At 43.5% G+C, this 14,492-nt stretch overlaps 1 long non-coding RNA gene across 1 annotated transcript in view; it reads right to left on the bottom strand.

Annotated features, from left to right (window-relative positions):
- LOC111820680 (uncharacterized) overlaps nt 1–13,742 on the bottom strand; it is a 22,719-nt gene extending 8,977 nt beyond the window's left edge. Inside the window, exons 1-2 of the long non-coding RNA XR_002824201.1 lie at nt 13,715–13,742; nt 7,271–7,357 (exon numbers count right to left, since the gene is read on the bottom strand). This is a non-coding gene — a long non-coding RNA (uncharacterized LOC111820680). The remainder of the gene's footprint in view (nt 1–7,270; nt 7,358–13,714) is intronic.
- Between the last annotated feature and the right edge of the window lie 750 nt (nt 13,743–14,492).

The following is a 14,492-nucleotide window of genomic DNA, read 5'->3' as shown; positions in this document are numbered from 1 at the left end:
GATAAAGAACAACAATGAAGACGTGAAACATCTCATAATACGGATGAATCTGGAAGGCATTATGCTGAGTGAAATTAGTCAGTCGCAAAAGGACAACTATTGTGTGAGACCACTATTGTAAGAACTCAAGAAAAGGTTTAAACACAGAAGAAAACATTCTTTGATGGTTATGAGAGTGGGGAGGGAGGGAGAGGGGGATTCACTAACTAGATAGTAGATAAGAATTAGGTGAAGGGAAGGACAACACACAATACAGTGGAAGTCAGCACAACTGGACTGAACCAAAAGCTAAGAAGTTTCCTGAATACAACCAAACACTTTGAGGGACAGAATAACAGGGGTGGGGGTCTGGGGACCATGGTTTCAGGGGACATCTAGGTCAACTGGCATAACAAAGTTTATTAAGAAAATGTTCTGCATCTCATTTTGGTGAGTGGCGTCTGGGGTCTTAAAAAGCTAGTGAGCAGCCATCTAAGATGCATCAATTGTTCCCAACCCACCTGGAGCAAAGGAGAATGAAGAACACCAAAGTCACAAGGAAAGTATTAGCCCAAGAGACAGAAAGGGCTACATAAACCAGAGACTCCATCAGCCTGAGACCAGAAGAACTAGATGGCGCCTGGCTACCACCAGTGACCACAGGGAACACAACAGAGAGTCCCCCTGACACAGCAGGAGATGAGTGGGGTGCAGAACTCAAATTCTAGTAAAAAGATCAGACTTAATGGTCTGACTGAGATTGGAGGGATCCCAGAAGACATGGCTCCTGGACTCTCCTTTAACCCAGAACTAAAAACATTCCCGAAGCCAGCTCTTCAGACAAAGGTTAGACTGGTCTATAAGACATAAAATGATACTCGTGAAGAGTGTGCTTCCTAGCTTAACTAAATACATGAGACTAAATGGGTGGCTCCTGTCCAGAGGTGAGATGAGAAGGCAGAAAGGGACAGGAGGTGGTTGAATGGACACGGGAAATCTGGGGTAGAAAGGAGGAGTGTGCTGTCACATTATAGGGAGAGCCACTAGGGTCACATAACAGTGTGTGTATAAATTTTTGTATGAGAAACTAACTTGAACTGTAAACTTTCACTTAAAGCACAAAAAAAAAAAGTGGGAGGTTACTATAAAACAAAAAGTATAGATTTTGTAATAATACTGTCCCTCACAGACCTTTATTCATCCAGGCATTCATTCATTAAATACTCTGAGTGCTTAATATTAATAATAATAAACATTTTTAACCTTTCTATATATCAAGCACTATATTAAAAGTTTTATATATCATCTATCTTAATCCTTATGACAACCTTTTAGGGCATGTTATTTTCTTTATACTTGTTTTACAGATTAGGAAACTGAGGCAGAGAGAAGCTGAGTTACTTGCCCAGTTAGTAAGTGGTCATGCCCAGTGTGAGCTCGAAGGTGTCCAGTACTCTTCCTCTTAACCACTATCCTCTACTGCCTCCATGTGCCCAGCAACAAACTCAGACACTGAGATGCAAAGATGTTTAAGACAAGTTCTTTACTTCAGAGAGTTGACGCTAGACCTGGAGAGACAGAACAAGCTCAGGAACAAATAGCATAAAAGCATACTTGGTAGGACAGGTTTTACCAGCTTGGGGTTACATAAGTTCACTCTGTTTTTTAACAGTGTATCATGGAAGTTTTCAAACTTACACAAGAGTAAAGAGAGTAGCATAATGAACCCCATATACCCATCTCCCAACTTCGACTATTATCAATTCAGAGCTAATCTTGTTTCATCTATACTCCACCCATTTTTTTCCTCCCTCCCTGCTCCTCCCTGTTGGATGTTTTGAAGTAAATCCCAGACATCATATACTTTTATCCATAAATACTTCAGGATTTTACTTTTCAAGAGAAGGAATCCTTATAAACATAACCACAATACTAATATCACCCTCAAAAAATTACCAATAATACCTTAATATCATTCAGTCACTTTTATATATTCAAATTAACTACTTTAGGCCCCACATGCCCAGACTAATAAAAAGTCCAGTTTCTCTCCTGGGGCCTCTTCCCTGGTGAATTATCTAAGATGTCAATTCAACTCCATCCCAGTCCTGCTTCCAAAATCTCAAGGAGAAAGAACTGGATAATCTAAGCAGTCCACCAGCAGGCACCTTCTTTTTGGCTGCTGTTGCTGCCCCTAAGTTTTACTGATAAAAAATCAGTGGTCATCCATCCTTATTCACAGCTAGTCCTGAGCCTGCCCAGGCCATCCATGGTGGCTCTTCGAGGAAGGAGTACTCCTCCTTCTGGGGAGCCCTGGGAATAAGACACCATGAACAGGGATCCCAAGGGCATGGCTCTTAAGTTTCTCCTGAAACACTCAGCTCTTGTTTCCACAACACACCTGAGGTCTTGCAGGGCCAGCCCCACCTAGGGCCGGAATCTGCCTTCCCCAGCAATAGTCTATGCCATGGTGGTAAGCCTAGTCAAGCCTCTTCCTTCTGGTGAGTTTCTGCAAGGGTTCCCATGTCCCCACAGACCCGCACCAGGACCTTCCCAACCCATCAGAGAAGTGAGAGTCCTCAAAAGTGAAGTACTGAGGCTGTTTCCTTTAAGTTCAGAAATCTCCTTGACCCCCACACAAATTTCCCTCCAGCCCTCCAGCCCTCCAGCCCTGGGACATTTCCTGCATGCCAAGGGATACTGAAAGGGGCAGGCCCTATCCAGCCACAAAGAAAGGTCTAGTTGTACCACTCCCTCAGGCAATGACTATCTGGTGGCCCTAAGTTTACACAGGTAAGAAAGGTCATGGAAGGACCTCTCAGAACCAAGGTCGGCTCCAAGGTGACCTGCTGCCTCCTCCTAGACAACCCAAACCAAACCCTTTGCCGTCAAGTCAGTTCCGACTCATAGCGACCCTATAAGACAGAGTAGAACTGCCCCATAGGGTTTCCAAGGAGCGGCTAGTGGATTAAACCACTGACCTTCTGGTTAGCAGCCAAGCCCTTAACTACCACGCCACCAGGGCACCTAAACAATCTGTGTCCTTGTTTTGTCTTTCTTTTGTTGGTTATTGAATTTTCATTTTATTCATTTATTTTTTGAACAGGTAATACATTCTCATGGTTAAAATCCAAAAGGTACTAAAGAATATATAAAGTCTCCCTCCCACTCCTGCCCTCAACCACCCAGATCCTCTCCCAAAAAGCAATCAATTTTGTCTGTTCCTTGTGTTTCCTTTAGAGATATTTTATGTATACACAAGTAAATATACATGTATGTATCTATATTAAAATAAAAAACTGTTACCGTTGAGTCAATTCCAACTCATAGCGACCTCATGTGTGTCAGAGTAGAACTGTGATCCATTGGGATTTCAACTGTGTTCCATATGGTTTTTGAAAGTAGATCACCAGGGCTTTCTTCCAGGGTGCCTCTGGGTGGACTCGAACTTCCAACCTTTAGGTTAACAGCCAAGTGCATTTAAAGTTTGCACCATCCAGGGACTCCATATCTATATATAGTCCCCTCTTTGACATTAATGGTGGCATACAATATACAGTGTTCTGCTCCTTGATTTTTTTTTTTTACTTAACTGTATATCTTAACAATCAATCCATAAAGAGCTTTGTTTTTCTTATTACAGCTGCAGAGTAATCCAAAGTAGGAATGTACTTTAAGTTATGTAACTGTAAGTCGTCTATTGGTGGACTTTCAGATTGCTTGCAATCTTTTTCAATTGCAAATAAAGCTGAGCTGAATAAACTTATAAATAGGACCCAGACAGCTTTTAACTAGCAACTTCTCTGGTGTAAATGGTTAACGCACTAGGCTGCTAACTGAAAGGTTAAAGGTTTGAGGCCACCCAGAGGTATCTCAGAAGAAAGGCCTGGCAATCTACTTCCAAAAAACCAGCCATTGAAAACCCTATGGTGCACAGTTCTACTCTGACACACATGGGATTGCCATGAGTCAGAGTTGATTTGATGGCAATTGGTTCTCTTTGTTTAGAAATAAATTAAAATTCCAACAAAAGAGGCTGTATAAGATAAAGAATGATAAAATACTCTGGAGGGTCTGAAAAGGTACAATTTACTTTTGGCTGGCTGGGGGTGGGGGAGAAGAAGTGTGTGGGGCAGAAAAGGCTGAATCTGGAGGAGGGGAAATCATAGATGGATTCATTTAGGAAAAAATTAAGTTACATTGAACTCTATAGAATGTACGGTACGGGGTGAATTGTAATTTCAATTAAAAAAAAAAAAACCTCCTCTAACTTAAAAACTCCAGTGTTAGAATGGCATTATAAATACTGCTTGCTTAGTAATGTAAGTATCAGGCACTCCAAAATAAATTACAGACATACTGCAAAATCTGACCCAGTTCTTAGGAATACAGACTATAAAACACTATAATGAAGGCAAAAATCCACATCAAAATCTCCATTGTCTCAGGAGGTGGGATTTAAAGAAGTCCTACTCTATTCAGTGGGGCTATCACTGGTAAATTAGAATAATACTATTCCTGCCCTCTGTCATTAATATTTGCTTGCCACTTCTTGGCAATTGTCTTTCGTTTGCTTTTTGGCTGGTGGGTACAAGGTGAGTGCAGTGCAGTTAAGGTAGCAAATTTTCCCACAAGCAGGCAGTGCAGACATAACATCTTTCCACACTGCACTTGATGCTCTGAATTATTAATTAGGATGTTAAATATGTTGCTCTGTGCATAAGGTTATATTTAACTCCATATACTGACAATCCGAGCTTTCCACCTTCCTGGTTAAAACATTAGATTTGTAACAACAGGATTTCTTGCGTTTGTTCAGACCATACTTATAACAAGGTTAATAAGCACTCAGCTGCTAACCAAAAGGTTGGCCGTACAACCACCCAGTGGCTCTGCAGGAGAAAGACCTGATGATCTGCTTCTTTAAAGATTACAGCCAAGAAAACGCTATGAGGAAATTCTACTCTGTCACGTAGGGTAGCTATGAATAGCAATTGACTCAACAGCACCTAACAACAACAACAAACAAGAGCAAGGTATCATTTTAAGTTGACCCAGACAGGTGAAAAGTCAACTGATGTCTGGAATGGAATCCTCAATTAGCTCCTGGGAATTTCACTCCCACATTCAATATGCCAGAAATCTTTGTCTAGATGTATTTGGGATAGGCTTGGGCTTGGCACTGACCCCAGATCTGGATTCAAATCTAGATTCTTCCAAAACCTAAGACACAAAAATAGGGGATTAGATAAATAAAATAGGGTGCATCCACACAATGAAATATTATGCAATTATTCAAAAGGTTTATTTTGTGAAAAGCATGGTATTGCAGCATTTTGTGTAAAGACAGAACATTGGAAGCATTTTAAATGTCTGCTGAAATGGCTGGGAAAAATAAATTATGATAGGCCAATTTGGTCAGGCACAAGTATGAAGCTCTTTGGTAGCCACCATTAGTCCCAGAAAGGTGGTGCAGCCACCACTCATCTGGCAGTGGAGGCTTGCATGTTGCTATGATGCTAAACAGGTTTCAGCACAGCTTCCAGACTAAGACCAACTAGGGAGAAAAGTCCGGTGATTTACTTCCAGAAAATCAGCCAATGAAAACCCTATGGATCACAATGGTTCAATCTGCAACTGATCATGGGGATGGAGCAGGACTGGGCAACTTTTCGTTCCATTGTGCATGGGGTTGCCATGAATTGGGGGCTGACTCGATGGCAGCTTAACAACAACAACATATTCCCCACCTTGCTACCAGATTGCAACAAAGCCAGTCTCAGGCCAAAACCTGTCACATACGTATTAACAACCAGGCACAACAACAGTCGCACAATCTCTTCTGTGGACTCAAAGGAGTACAACTTTCAGTCCTTGCCCTTTCATGCAACGTTCATCCGAGGCAAAGGCTACAGTATTCTAGAAGCAGGATTCCATCAGCCTTATAGTTGGCATGAGGCAACCAGAATCTCCTAATTCATGGCTGGATAAAGGTCCCATTAGATATCTAGCCTTGGTACCGTTGGGCACAGGCTACATGCTTGTCTCCATCCAACCACCCTGTTTGTCCAAGTGTTAGAAGTATCTCTAAACTATTTTAGCCAATCCATATACATCAAATACTTCTAAATTCAACAATAAGAGCCCACTTCTAATATCCATTATGCAGATTAACTTGAACAATCACTATGCTAAGTGGCAAAACATCTGGTGTTGAAAGGACATAAAAGTAGACAAAGACTTGCAGGGTGACTTTTCTGATTAAAACTAGCTGACCACTCCTGGAATGTGAATTCCTGTAGAGAGAAACTGACTGCCCCTGGATTGTAGCTTAAACTAAAGAACATCCACATATATAACATACTGTCTGAACTTTAAATTACAGACATCACAACACATAAATGGAATACTATGTACCTATGAAAAAGAATAAAAGACATTTCTACGTCCTGACATGTGAAGACAGCTGAGACATTTTAAAGCAAAATGAGCAAGAATATGTAACATGATCCATTTTGTAGACAAAATAAAATCATACATATGATTGAATGGAGCCCTGGTGGTGCAGTGGTTAAAGCTATGGCTGCTAAACAAAATGTTGGCAGTTTGAATCCACCAGCCACTCCTTGGAAATCTTATGGGGGCAGTTCTACTCCGTCCTGTAGGGTTGCTATGAGTCGCAATTGACTTGAGGGCAATGGGTTTGGTTTTTATATGATTGAATAGGTATAGAGGAAAATCTAGACCCTATTTATCTAGAAAATCTAGAACTCCTAATTATTGTTACTCCTAGAGAGTACGATTGAGGGGAGAGAAGGGGTAACCTTCCACTTTCTTCTTTGTGCATTTTTGTCTTTTGAATTTTTTTTACAATGAGTATTGTGGAAGGGGGTAGTCTGAGTGCAGCCAGCTGCCTTTCCCTGTGACTCACAAATGAACCTTGTGCTTAGAACCAGAAGCATCAGCCTGGCCTCTTGGATGAGATGAGTGTATGGGCTGACTCCCTTTTTTGAGGCATCTTGACCCAAAACACATCCCATAGCAGCTGGTGGCTTATCAGCACATCCCTCCCCTCTTGCCCTGAGCACAAGTCAACATTCCTAGGAACTGCTGAGCTAAGCATGCACCTTATATGGCACCTGGCCAACCCCACTGCTCTATCAGTTCCCTGAAGGGAGGGAACAGGGTCCTTCTGCAGCACCAGACGGCTGCATACAGACCATCTCACTGCATCAGCTGTGAGGACTGTCCTGCTGGCCTTGGGGGACTGATGCCCACTATTGAAGCTTACCTTGCTCTGTTTCTTTTCTATGTGAGTAAAGTGTTGTTCAATCCAGTGCCTGTGTGGGAGTCACATCTTTCTTGGCGACCCTGACACCTGCAAACCATGGAGTGGGTTACTATCCTCTTGTGATGATACCCGCCCCCCCGGAGGTGGTAACAAGGTCTCACTTCTCAACAAGTAGTATGTATTACTATGGTAACACGAATTTTAAAAATTAACACTTTTTATAAAATGATGTTGCAGAAGAATAATCATGTCAGAAAATGTTTACAATATACTGTGGGGTAAAATACTATTAAATTAGATATGACAACAATTTTCTCCTCATATATGCAACTCCCTGTGGCAGGTAGTATTTCTAAAGATAGCCACACTAGTAAATATCCCAACCCACATGCTCTTCTTGCAATGTGACTTTGACATGCCTCCATTGACAGGTGGGAGGCAGTCTATGTTCCTTCCCCTTGAATCTGGGCTGACCTTCATAACTGCCTTGACAGATAAAGTACAGAGGAAGTGACGCTGAGTGACTTTCTAAGGCTAGGTCATAAAAGGTGATATGGCTCTCTCATGGGACACACACTTTTGGAAGCCTGAGCCGCCATGTAAAAAGTCTGGTTACCTGAAGCCCCCATGCTGGAGAGTCTATGTGAAGAGACCATAGAGAGAGAGAGAGATGTCTGACGAGCCCCAGCAACTCCAGCCCCCAGCCGTTTGAGTCTTCCCAGCCCAGGCGCCAGATATGTGAGTGAAGAAGCCTTCAGGATGACGCCACTCTGACTGTATAGGCATGAGAGACTGTAAGCCAGAACCACCCAGCTGAGCTGCTCCCAAACCCCTGGCCCGCAGAAACTCTGTGAAGATACACAATTATTGTTGATTAAAGCCACTAAGTTTTAGGGTGATTTATTGTGTAGCAATAGGTAACTAATAAATATACCCCACTTTGAGAGAACCTGCTGCTTCCTCAGCCAGGAAAGGGAAGTCCTAAAGATTGGTTGACTCCACCCCACACCCAAACACACCAACAGCTGACGGGACCACTGGAGGCTGCCAGACCCAGGACGGGCTTCTCTGTTTCTCTCTTCCAGAAATTTGGAATACACTGACGCTGTGTCTCCTAACTTGAGGGCACTAGACATGTAAGCTTCATTTTGCACCCTGTATCCCAGCCCGCTGAGGAGGAGAGAGAACAAATCAAATTGAATCGTGTCCCGCCCCCACAAAATATGTGTTGGAATCCTAAGCCCTATACTTGTGGATGTGATCCTGTTTGGGAATAAGGTTTTCTTTGCTGTGTTAATGAGGCCATATCAGTGTAGGGTGTGTCCTAAACCTAATCACTTCTGAGTTCTAAAAAGAGCAGATTAGACACAGAGGCACTAACAAATAGGGGAAGACAGATGCCATCTGACAATAACAGAAGCAGCTGCACCTACAAGCCCAGGAACTCTTGGGATTGCTACTAGATGCCAAAATAGACAAAGAAGGACATCCCCTAGAGCCACACCCTGAGAAAAGAAAATTCTGTTCTTTGAAGCCACCCACTTCTGGTATTTCTGTTACAGCAGCACTAGGTAACTAAGACATGCCCAAAGAAAGGCAGGAAAGAGGAAGACCTCATGGCCTTATTAAAAGAGGATGAAAGAAATCTCCTTTCCTATTTTTCTGTCCTGTTGCTGATGTACTTCCTACTCTGTGGTTCTTACTTGAGATACTCTTATAATCATCTTTGACATCATTATTCTAGTTAAGGATGACTGAGTGCTCACTATGCCAAGCACTGTTTTAATTCACTTAATCCTCATATGACCTATGAGGTAAACACTATTCTTAGCCCCATTTTACAGATGAGAAAACTATGTACTGAGAAGTAAAATAATTTGCCCACAGTCATACAGGCAGTCAAATAACAGAGTTCATGGTCTTAGAAGCTGTTTACTCAACACTGCTGCTATATGCCTTTATATCCTGCCAGTAAAGGCCCCCTCTTTAAGATGTTAAGGTCCTAAGGTGAGTGAATGAGTTACTCGCAACCAAATTATTTCCAATTAAGCTAACTATGTATAGGATCATTCCAGTTTGGTAGAATTTGATACAACTAGACTTAACATGAGTACAAGTGGGAAGAATGCAATGCTTGCTGCAAACCTCATGGTGGCTCAGGCACACGTCTTGAGTCAGAACTGCAGGTCACTAGGGCTTCCAGGGTTGAGGCCCACCTGCTGGTGTTATCATTGCTGGGGGTGGAGGGGGGACAGAAAGAACTGTAGGCAGGAAGGAGTGGAGGGGTGGGGCTGTCAAGCAAAGAGCACCCATACTCACCCCAAGGAAGCTCAGGAGAAGAGGATGGAAGGAAATGAATCAAAGCTCCAGGACTTTAGTTAATCTCCATTGCCGCCGAGTTGATTCCAACTCATAGTGATCCTACAGGACAGAGTAGAACTGCCCCATAGGGTTTCCAAGGCTGTAATCTTTATGGAAGTGGACTGCCACATCTTTCTCCCATACAGCAGCTAGTGCGTTCGAACCGCTGACCTTTCGGTTAGCAGCCGAGTGCTTAACCATTGTGCCACCAGGGCTCTTTACTTTAGTTAATAATTATGTATTAACATTGGCTCATAAGTTGTGACAAATGTACCATACTAATGTAAGACGTTAACAATAGGAAAAACTGGGCGTGGGGTACAGTACATGGGAACTCTCTGTCTGTACTATCTTTGAAACTTCTCTGTAAAGCTGAAACTATTCTAAAATAAAAACCAGTTGCCGTGGAGTCAATTCTGACACATGGCAATCCCATGTGAGTCAGAATAGAACTGTGCTCCACAGAGTTTTCAGTGGCTGATTTTTCACAAGTAGATCACCAGGCCTTTCTCCTGAGGTGTCTCTGGGTGAATTTGAACCTCCAACTTTTTGGTTAGTAGCCAAGAGCTTAACCGTTTGAGCCACTCGGGCACTCCTTCCAAGATAAAAGGTTTATTCAAACAAACAAACAAAAAAAGAAAACAAACTCCAACTGGAAGGCTAAGTGGGGTGGTGGACAAAGGAGAGAGCAAACCCCAGACCAGAAATCCCAACACTAGGGAATGAGTTAGAAACACAAGGCTGTGAGCTCCTTGAGGGCCAGGCCTGAGTGTGATTCACCTTTCTCTCCCCAGCCCCGAGCCCCACACAGAACGCACACCAGAACTCAAGATGTGTGCAGAAGCGCCACAAGAAGGCAACGACAATCCAAAACCAGGGTTTGGTGCTTCTCCTGTCAGCTCTCACTAATGATGGGGAGGGATCAGTGCAAGGCATCTCGCAGGCTGCTCTTTGCAGGGTTCCTGTGTGATCTTCCCGAGGGGGAGGGAGGCTATCTGGAGACTAGCGATTTTTCATTAATAAATCATCACATTCATAAGAACGGGAAGTATCTGCCAGAGGTGATGAGTGGAAAGGTAGCACAGTTGGCTTCCTGATGCTGGTAATGGGCAGGTAATGACCAATTCACACTCTCTAGTCTAGACTCTTTCCCCTTATGGTCAGCAGGATGGATGCCCACCAGCTGGCTGGAGCTGGGCTTGTGGTCTTCCAAGAGGGAGAGAGGAAAAGGGTGGGGGTAGAGGCTTGAAGACGTTGCTGGAAGCTTTAAATAGCTGCGGGAGGAGGGGGAGGGGGGAGGAGGCAGTGACTAGGGCAGGGGAAAGGGTGGCCAGGCAGGTTTGGGGGTCCAGCTGAGAGTCAGTTGCCATGGTAGGGGAGTTTCCACAGCAGCCATCAGTAGCCCATGATAGGAAGAGAAGGTGGGCAGCTGCAACATTCCAGGATCAGGATTTTGCCCAGTAGCTCCAAGAGAACTGAGAGGAAAGGGAGCAAGGGTGTGGTCAAGAGAAAGAGTGAGGAGTAGTCCATGGGTTCAAAGCTGCATAAGTTCAAAGTTCAATGCAGAAGGACAGGAGAGTTGATGGGGGGAAATAGAGGACCAAGGTGTCTGCTTTGGTGCTCAAGCATCCCAACTAGCTCCTGTCAGCTCCAGAGACTCTGTCTGGAAAAGAGTTGTGGCTGAGGCATGGCCTTGCCTGTTCTTGCCTTTGCAATTACCTGGAAATTGAACTTACTGTGATCCCTTCAACTATCAGAAGATTCCCTCCATTTCATAGTTCATGAATCAAGTCCTTTCCCCCTTCAAATGGGATAAAATTTCTCAGCTTATTTCCACATGGTTCCACTCTAAATTAGCAGGGACCAGGGTTCACATGGAAACCCTGGTGACATAGTGGTTAAGAGTTCGGCTGCTAACCAAAAGGTCGGCAGTTTGAATCCACCGGGTGCCCCTGGGTGGCACAAGGGGTTTACACTTGACTACTAACCTAAAGGTTGGTGGTTTGAACCCACCCAGCGGGTCCCTGGAAGAAAGGCCTGGCAATCTGTTTCTGTAAAGATTACAGCCAACAAAGACCTGTGGAGCTCAGTTCTACTCTGTAAATCATGGGGGCACCATGAGTCAGAATTGATTCGATGGCCAACGGTTTTGTGTGTGTGTGTGTGTGTGTGTGTTCACATAGCACATTGTAAGCATGCAACATTTGATAAATGAATGAGTGAATGAACAAATTAGCAAAAAATGGTTTCTATTCATGTTAGTTTAAATACATTCATCTACCAGGTGCAAACTGAGAATACAGAACTTTTAAAAATTGTTTAGCTATTATTCACATACAGTAAAATGCACAAATCTTAAGTGAACAGCTTGTTGAAGTTTCACCAGTGTATATATCCCATGTAACTACCATTCAGGGCAAGATCCAGAACATGTCCATCTCCCCAGCAAGTTCCCTTGTGCCCGTTCCTAGTCAATAGCTCCCTCACTCCCAGAGATAACAAATATTCTGACTTCTATTATCATGGATTCAGAAGACAAGTACTGTCTTAGTCATCCAGTGCTGCTACAACAGAAATACCATGAGTGGATGGCTTTAACAAAGAGAAATTTATTTCTTCAGAGTAAAGTAGGCTCAAAGTCCAAATTCAGGGCGTCAGCTCCAGGAAAAGGCTTTCTCTCTGTCGGCCTTCTCATCAATGTTCTCCTGGACTAGGAGCTTCTCCGCGCAGGGACCCTGGGTCCAAAGGACACGCTTTGCTCCTGGCACTGCTTTCTTGGTGGTATGAGGTCCCCAATTCTCTGCTTGCTTCTCTTTCCTTTTATCTCTTGTAAGGTAAAAGGTGGTGCAGGCCACACCCTAGGGAAACTCCCTTTACATTGGATCAGGGATGTGACCTGGGTAAGGGTGGTATTACAGTCCCACCCTAATCCTCTTTAACATAAAATTACAATCACAAAATGGAGGCCAACCACACAATTCTGGAAATCATGGCCCAGCCAAATTGATACACACATTTTTGGGGGGACATAATTCAAACCATGACAAGTACTTTTGCTTAGATTTTCTCAAGGGGGTTGGAAGAAATATCACTGAAGTCACTGAAGTCAGTATCTTGTGGTTCAAGGAGATAAAGTGTTCACTAAAACTTGGAAATAAGATGGCTCTCTGTCTCAGTCAGGGTTTAATCAAGAGAACAAAATCACTCTAAATATTTCAGGCAAAAAGATTTTCATATTGAGAATCAAGGTACTTACAAAATCATTGGAAGGGCTGGAGGAGCAGAAGTCAGGGGATTCTCCCTGGGCTATTGGTGTCAAAATTACACCACCTTAGTTACAACCCAGAGATCAGGAAGCTGCCACTAGTGCCTCACCGTGAAGCTGGTGACTAGACACTGGGACATGGACTCTGTCCCCCTCAAGCACACACGTCTCACCCTGTTGGCCAGTAGCATGGTAGCAGGAAAATGGCCCCTGTCTCACTCACTTTCACTTTCCAAAATATCACCCAAGTGCATCTCACTGATAAAATCTAAATTGTATCCAGAAAACCCTAGCTGCAAGAGAGCCTGGATAATATATTTTAGCCTTCCCCTTGAGATATGGAAGGAACCATAGAAGGGGGTGGAAATGGATACTGAGTTTCTGGCAAACCTTCTAAGTCTTGATCTATGTACATAACATGTATTAGGTAAGAGAACAGCCACACAGTCACCTCAAAAGCACCAAATGGCTTTTGAGCCATCATGATTTTACAGTTGTTAGATCAAAAGTATTGACAGATCTCAAGAAAAGGATGTTAGTCAGAAAGCAGAAGGTTGTCAGTAGAAGCACAGAATAAGGAGATTGAGAGAGAAAAACAGGGGTTCCTGAACAGTGCCCAGAGGAGAGCATACTGGTTTTAGTCAAGGCTTTCTTGGTCACAAGCCCCAAACACCAAATCAAGCCAGCTGATACAAAAGAGGAGGCTGAGTTATAAGGATTCTGGGGCATCTCACATGTTTCTAAGTCAGGGAATGCAGTTGAGCCTCTCCAGGTACAAGAACTAAGAATTGCAAAGCTGGCAGAAAGTTAGTACATACCTGGTCTTTCTTCTCTACTTGTCTCTGGACATTTTCTTTCACTCTTCTCTTTCTGCAGCCCAGCTCTGTGCTTCTCTGAGAACATGGCAAGAGATGTTAATTCTCAGGTCTCACTCTTCAAGTGCCACAAAAGAATCACTAGTATCTCTTGGCCCCAACCCCAGAATTCTAGACTAGAGAAGCTGATTGTCCCAGTCTGAGTCACATGACCATTCCTGGTTCAGTCAGCCAGGGAGATGGGTTCATACTGTACAAACAAGACCATAGGCGACATGGAAGGGGGTAGGAAGTTCTTATGAATAGAAAGGGTGATCCATGCAGTGTTCTCAAAAGGTGGTTTATTGCAGTGCCCTGTCAGTCTGACACAAACATCAAGTCTGCTTGGCAGCTACATTCCAGCTGTGGAGATGGACACAACAGAGCCTAATGCATTAAATATTTGCTTTGCTTGTATACTCACTGTCTTAGTTACCTAGTGCTGCTATAACAGAAATATCACAAGTGGATGGCTTTAACAAAGAGAAATTTATTCTCTCGCAGTCTAGTAGGCTACAAGTCCAAATTCAGGGCATCATCTCCAGGGGAAGGCTTTCTCTGTCGGCTCTGGAGGAAGGTCCTTCTCATCAGTCTTCCCTGGACTAGGAGCTTCTCCATGCAGGAACCCCAGGTCCAAAGGACACGCTCTGCTCCCGGCACTGCTTTCTTGGTAGTATGAGGTTCCCATGTGTCTCTGCCTGCTTCTTTCTTTTATATCTCAAAAGAGATTGGCTTACAACAC

The sequence above is a fragment of the Trichechus manatus genome, unplaced genomic scaffold, assembly GCF_000243295.1.
Source record: "Trichechus manatus latirostris isolate Lorelei unplaced genomic scaffold, TriManLat1.0 scaffold00046, whole genome shotgun sequence".
NCBI lineage: Eukaryota > Metazoa > Chordata > Mammalia > Sirenia > Trichechidae > Trichechus > Trichechus manatus.
Note: the sequence above shows the minus strand (reverse complement) of the source record. Positions and strands in the feature narration are given on the sequence as shown.